The sequence below is a fragment of the Protopterus annectens genome, chromosome 7.part0 (genome assembly GCF_019279795.1).
Source record: "Protopterus annectens isolate FY-2018-M chromosome 7.part0, PAN1.0, whole genome shotgun sequence".
In the NCBI taxonomy this organism is placed as follows: domain Eukaryota; kingdom Metazoa; phylum Chordata; order Ceratodontiformes; family Protopteridae; genus Protopterus; species Protopterus annectens.
The window spans coordinates 947,398,656-947,404,655 of record NC_056739.1 but is presented as its reverse complement, the minus strand read 5'-3'; positions in this window follow the sequence as shown (position 1 = coordinate 947,404,655).

The following is a 6,000-nucleotide window of genomic DNA, read 5'->3' as shown; positions in this document are numbered from 1 at the left end:
AATGTAAGATCCTGTTAGTGATTTATATCTTAAATGTTTTTCTCCATTTATGGACTCTAGGTCCTCTTCTAGTGGTCACAAAAAACACTACCATGGTATAGTACCTGAACAGGAAAGGGGGTACAAGTTCACGAGTGGATGCTCCATGCAGTGGTCTTTCAAGACTTGATCCAGATGTGGGGAACACCTCATGTAGATCTGTTCATCTCCTTTCAAAACATACAACTAAATAAATTCTGTTCATTACATCCTTGCAGTCATGCTTAGAAGACAGACAGACACGCTATCATTCTCATGACGTTTCAATCCTTTCAAATGATTCCCAAGGCATATCTAAAGATTCAAAATGGATTAGCAAAGATCATTGTGGTAAGCCTGTTTTGGCAGAGGCAGTGTTGGTTCTCCCTTTTAATGGAATTGGCAAGGGGCAATGACAATAAGTTTCCTTTTAAACTAGATCTGCTCATGCAGCATCAGGGGTGAATGGTACACACCAACTTAGAGCAATAGTAACTGAAAGCCTGAATGATTCGGTCTTGATATTTTTAGTAACTTATTCCATGAGGTTGTGCAGCAGATATTTAAGGAGTCAGAAAAACCTACTAATAAAATATTTTGTTTTAAAGTGGAAGAGGTTTTCTAGGTGGTGCCTAGCCAATAACAGAAGATCCAAAAGGGTTTCAACCTCTCTGGTTTTAAAATATTTGTGTGAGCTGCTTAGAGATGGTTTGTCTTATGCTTCTATGTAAGTGCATTTTTCAGCCATCTCAGCTTATCTGTCCATGGATTTCCATCTTTCATCTGTTTTTGTGTTCAAACAGTTTATGAAAGGAGTGCTGCATGTGTGACTCCCTCAAAAGCTATTTCCTCACCCCCAGGATCTCAACTTTGTTCATGAAAAATTTACTTTACCTCCTTTTGAATCTGCCACTCAGGCATTAGCAAGGTGAGTCTATGAGCTGCAAGCTCTCATGATGGGCCATCTCTGTGTGATTTTTGACAAGGACAGGGCTGTGTAATGCACTAATCCATCAGCCATGCTTACAGCTGTTTCTGAATTTACCTTGAATCAAGATGCATCCTCTCAGTGTTCTATCCTAATCCACAAAACAAGGGGAAACATATTCTACATTCCTTGGATGCACAAAGGATGTTCAGGTACTATTCCTGATGGAATGCTGTACAGCTGTTTACCTCCTATGTGGGGGCTAAGAAAACTCACCCTGTCTCTAAGGAAACTATTGTATGAAGTTTGCCCTCTGCTATTGTTTTCTGTTACACTTACCATGGAAAAGCTCTTGGAAAAGAGTGAATTCTAGAACCATTTTACAAGGAGTAACATGATCATCTGTTCATACTTTCACAAAGCATGACAGACTGGATTTATTTTCAAAGTCCAGAGCAGGGCTTGCTAGGGTCATTTTCCAGGGGCTCTAGGATCTTTATACTTTGACCTCTCAGTTAGGGTAGGCTTTGGAAATCCACCTAAAATGAAAATGAATTAGTGGAAATGATGAACATATTACAATTGTGCAAGTCCTGCTTACCTGTAATAGTAGATGTTCAGATTACTCACTGCCTTAATGGTAGCACCTATCCACCATCCCCCAGATTGTGCATAGTTAAGTGAAGTTCAACTTCTTTAATTCAGTTGTCGCTGGAGTTGATTTCTATATGGTATTGTGATTGGCTGCAAATTTACTCTTGCTAGATGATTCTGGCTTCAGGAACTTTTCTATCTTTCTTTGTGGCAGCAAAACAGCCTGAACTTTTACTTCCTATGACAGCTGAGGACTCCCCTCTCAGGATATGCTCATCACATCAGCTGTCACAGGAAGGGAAGGCAGTCTGAGCTTTTGAAGACTGGCCAGTACTGGGTTACTGTGGCAAATAACCCAAAATGCCACTAAGGCAGTGAGGAATTTGAACATCCATTGTTACATGCAAGGAGGACTTCCACAACTGTAATTCATGTTTTGACTGTAGCAATGAAAAGTGGCATAAATCTCTATATTCCCAGTTTAAAGATAAACTTTGGAACACCCATTATTTGTTTGATATTAGCTCTGTTTAGCAATGCTAAGATTGCTGTCATGTTGAGATGAGATGAATTAAGTTGTCAGTTGATGAAATTTGCTACAACCCATTAAAGAGACTAGTATATGGATGTAAAAATAAGCATAAAGGTTGACAGACTAAATTGCTGGTAGCCATTTGAAATATCGGGACATTCTAGAGCGAGTCCTGAAAGATGGAGACAGAATGGCCAAAAGACCAGACTTAAATATATTAACTTCGAGATGACATTTCTTGAATATTCCCTTTTTTCCAACAGATGGCAATCTCAGCCTTGGTATATATAAGTTCTGGGATGTTGGTGGGGGGGGGGGGGCTGACCCTCCTGCTAAAAGTAGTTTATGGAGAAGATTGATTTTCAAGATTTGCTATTCCCCAGTATTTTTGGTCTTTTTTAATGGCTTTTCAGCACTCGACATTTCAAGTGCCAACATTTCAATAGGGAGCAGAATTTTTGAATATACTAAGATAAGGATAGACAAAACTGCACATTGCTAATATGGAATTCTTAGTTTAAACAGTAGTAGATACTCATGGCTCAAACAAAGAAGTACAATGTGTATATTATTGGTTCGATTGTGAAGCTGTGAATGGGACCACATTGGAATATGTTGATCACTTAAATGAAAAAAGCTCTAGCCAATTGTCAAATGTTTTAGTTAAATTCAGATATACACAGTTTCTAAGCATTACAATATTTAAGTAATAGCTTGTAGATGCAGGCTTATAATAAAGAAGAACACAGCTTCATAAAGATCCTGCTACATGAGAATTTCCAGATAATAAATGAATCTGTATTAAAACAATTGTTAAAAACTTAACAGTCACCAGCAGTACTGGCTGATTAGAACAGAATATTCTTGCTGTGCTCTGCTCATAATTTTTATCTTGTTTACTTTCAGTCTTCAGTTGTTTACTTTCTGACTCTGAATTACTTAGTCAGGTAGTGTTCTTGGCTCTCCAGCGAACATGGGGCTTAAACAAATAGGAAAACCTAGTTAACAAAATAAATAAATGCAGTTTGATGAAATGTAGACAGAGTGTTAAACCTGAGTGCCACAAAATCATTAATAACATGTCCCAAATTAATTTCAATAACATTAGTGAGAACACATTATGTGTTGTATAGCGCTTTTTTATAAAGCGTGTTATACATGCAGGTTTTCCTGTAATATACCTCTGCTACTTGCTGTAGCCCAGATTTTGGTAATTTATTTTACTAACAATATTACTCCCTTTCCTTACTTACTCTGTTCATTCAGTCCTCCGCCACTCCTTCTCTGCTGACCTGCTCAGACTCTCCTCTCAGCTGTTTTACTTCAGTGTACTCTCCACTTCCTATAATATAATTCATTGCATTCCTGCATTGTCTGCCCCTTCTTGCTTGTCCTTTTCCCCTTGCTATTAACCTGCTTCTGACTTTTTACATATTCACTTCACTGCATGTTAACCTCTCTCTTTTACGTAATTACTAAGATAGATAGTTGTTCCATTTGCTTGTATTTTTGACCTTCCTTGCTCTTCCCTTCTTTCATAAGTGGTAAACCCCATCCACCCCCTCTGTATTACCAGCACCAAAGAAAATACGTTTGGTTCTAGAAATCCTGACTCTTGCCATCCAATACTTCAGTGCTATTGTAGAAAGCAGAACTGGCTTCCATTTAACTCAACATATGCATGTGGTTTTAGCTTTGTGGAATGCTATTATCATTTACAGTGTTATTTTAACCTTTTAATTTTTGCTCCCTGCAGTTACTGAGCTGTACATCACTGGGGCTGACAAGTCTCTCCCCTTCCATCTATTTCTCCATACCCTCTGCTCTATTTTTGTTACCAGTAGTATTTTTTCCCATAAAATCATTATTTTTTGTTTCATACCAGCTAGGTTTGGTTCCACCCTTAATATCTATTACAATACAAGAGTCTCTGGACTTACCGGTCCAGCTCTTTCCACATTGTTGTTTGCAGGCTTAAGCTTTGAACAAGATGTAGCCCTCCAGCCCAAATATCCCTACTCAAAACTGTATTAAGGAATCCCATCAGCTAGAATTTAATCTCTCCCTATCTCCACATACTCTATTAAAAAACTCCTTCAGAACCTAAAGCCTAATTCTGCCGACAATATTCCTGCAAAATTCCTTAAGATTACTGCTGATGCAGTAGCCTACCCAATTAGTATCCTTATCAACAAGTCCATCCAGGAATCCTATGTCCATTGCTTTGGAAAAAGGCTGTTATCCTCCCACTTCATAAAGTTGGCCCATTCCCTGAAACTAAAACTAGAGTCCTGCTAGAACAAGATTGCCAAATTTCCTACAGGCAGTCACCACTTCTCCCATCATTGCATTGCCTTAAGGAAACTACAATGGCTAGAATTCCCTCATTACCTATTACTCATTCAGCTAACCAACTCACATAAACGTATCCATAAACCACAAGACTGCCCTGCCCTTAGCTCCTTACTTGCCCCCTACACCCCTCTTTGGCCACTACAATCAGAACACCAACACTTACTCCAAATTCATAAATCAAACTAACCTGCAGAAAAACTCTTATACTCCTGGATCATTGCTAGATTATGGAATATATATATAAAATAAAAAGTGATAGTAGTTACTAAGCCCAAAGACATTGAACGAATACTAAAGCTAAATTATTAAGACTAGAAAGTAATTTGAGTGATAACAAATTATGTTAGCTAAAGAACAGCAAACATAGATTTTTACATTGTAGTTTGGCTGACTGCTGATTTAATCAGATAAAACAATAAAAAGGTTGATGACATAACTCTCTTACCATCAGTCTATTATGCCCAGATGTATATTCCTACTCCAAATTATCTTTAGTGGTATACTGTTGAGAAACTCAACAGAATATGCATATAGCAATTTATTCTCTGCATGTAAGAAAATCTCATGATTTATAATCAATCAAACAAGAAAGCCATATAATTTATCAGCCTGTTAACTGTTCATTTGTTAGTTGACTTTTTTACAGTTGTTATCCATTTATGAAGTCCTTTACCACAGTAGTGTAGTCTCTTAAATAAACTGATTCGACGGCATACCACAAATTGCATTTTAGTTTGATACCCTTTAATACATAATAAATATACACTTTATTTAAGACTGTTAACCCACATAAAATGCAATAGTCCTCTTCCATTTTCACATAAATTGTTATTTTCTCCTCTTTCATGGCAGAATATAGTTTGTTTTAGTTACCCTAGTGTGAAAGTAACAGCTCTTCTTTTTTGTTGCTTTAATGACTTCTCAGTGTTGCTTCGTTTATGGCTCTATATTCTCATCCATGTTTATTATGACTGTCCTTAAATTTTACCTCTTTTATTTATTTATTTATTTATTGTTGTTTATTTATTTTTTCATACTGTGGTTGCATTTTTCCTTCAGACTTTTTGCTGTAAATGATTAATGCCCTCTGGATAAAGTCAGTTACCAAAAAGCATGCACAAATAGGAAAGCAAGTTTACCGAAGATAGATTATGCTGTTCTGAGTGGTTCAAAGCAAAACAAAAGCTTTACTGTTGCAATATAAATTGTGGATGTTACTCTGAAACCAGATTACAACAGGAATGTATAATTAACAGAGTATCCTTAACCATGCTTATCACACAGGTGCCCATTAAATGTTTTGATTGAACATAAATGAAAGAAACTGTTAATCATCTGTTTTTCTCTCTTCAAGCATATCAGTACATTAGATACTACGGATGTTAAGACAGTTTAAGAAATGTATTTTGTCATGAACAGCTGTGCTCTAATTTAAAAAGCAATGTCTGACAAACAAACAAGTTGGCAAAAACAGTCTATTGCTGTCCAGCATATTATTTATCTGTCATGTTTAGATTTCATTTCTGGGTGCATTTTACTAGTAGACTCATTTTCTACATTGATGGGACTGTTT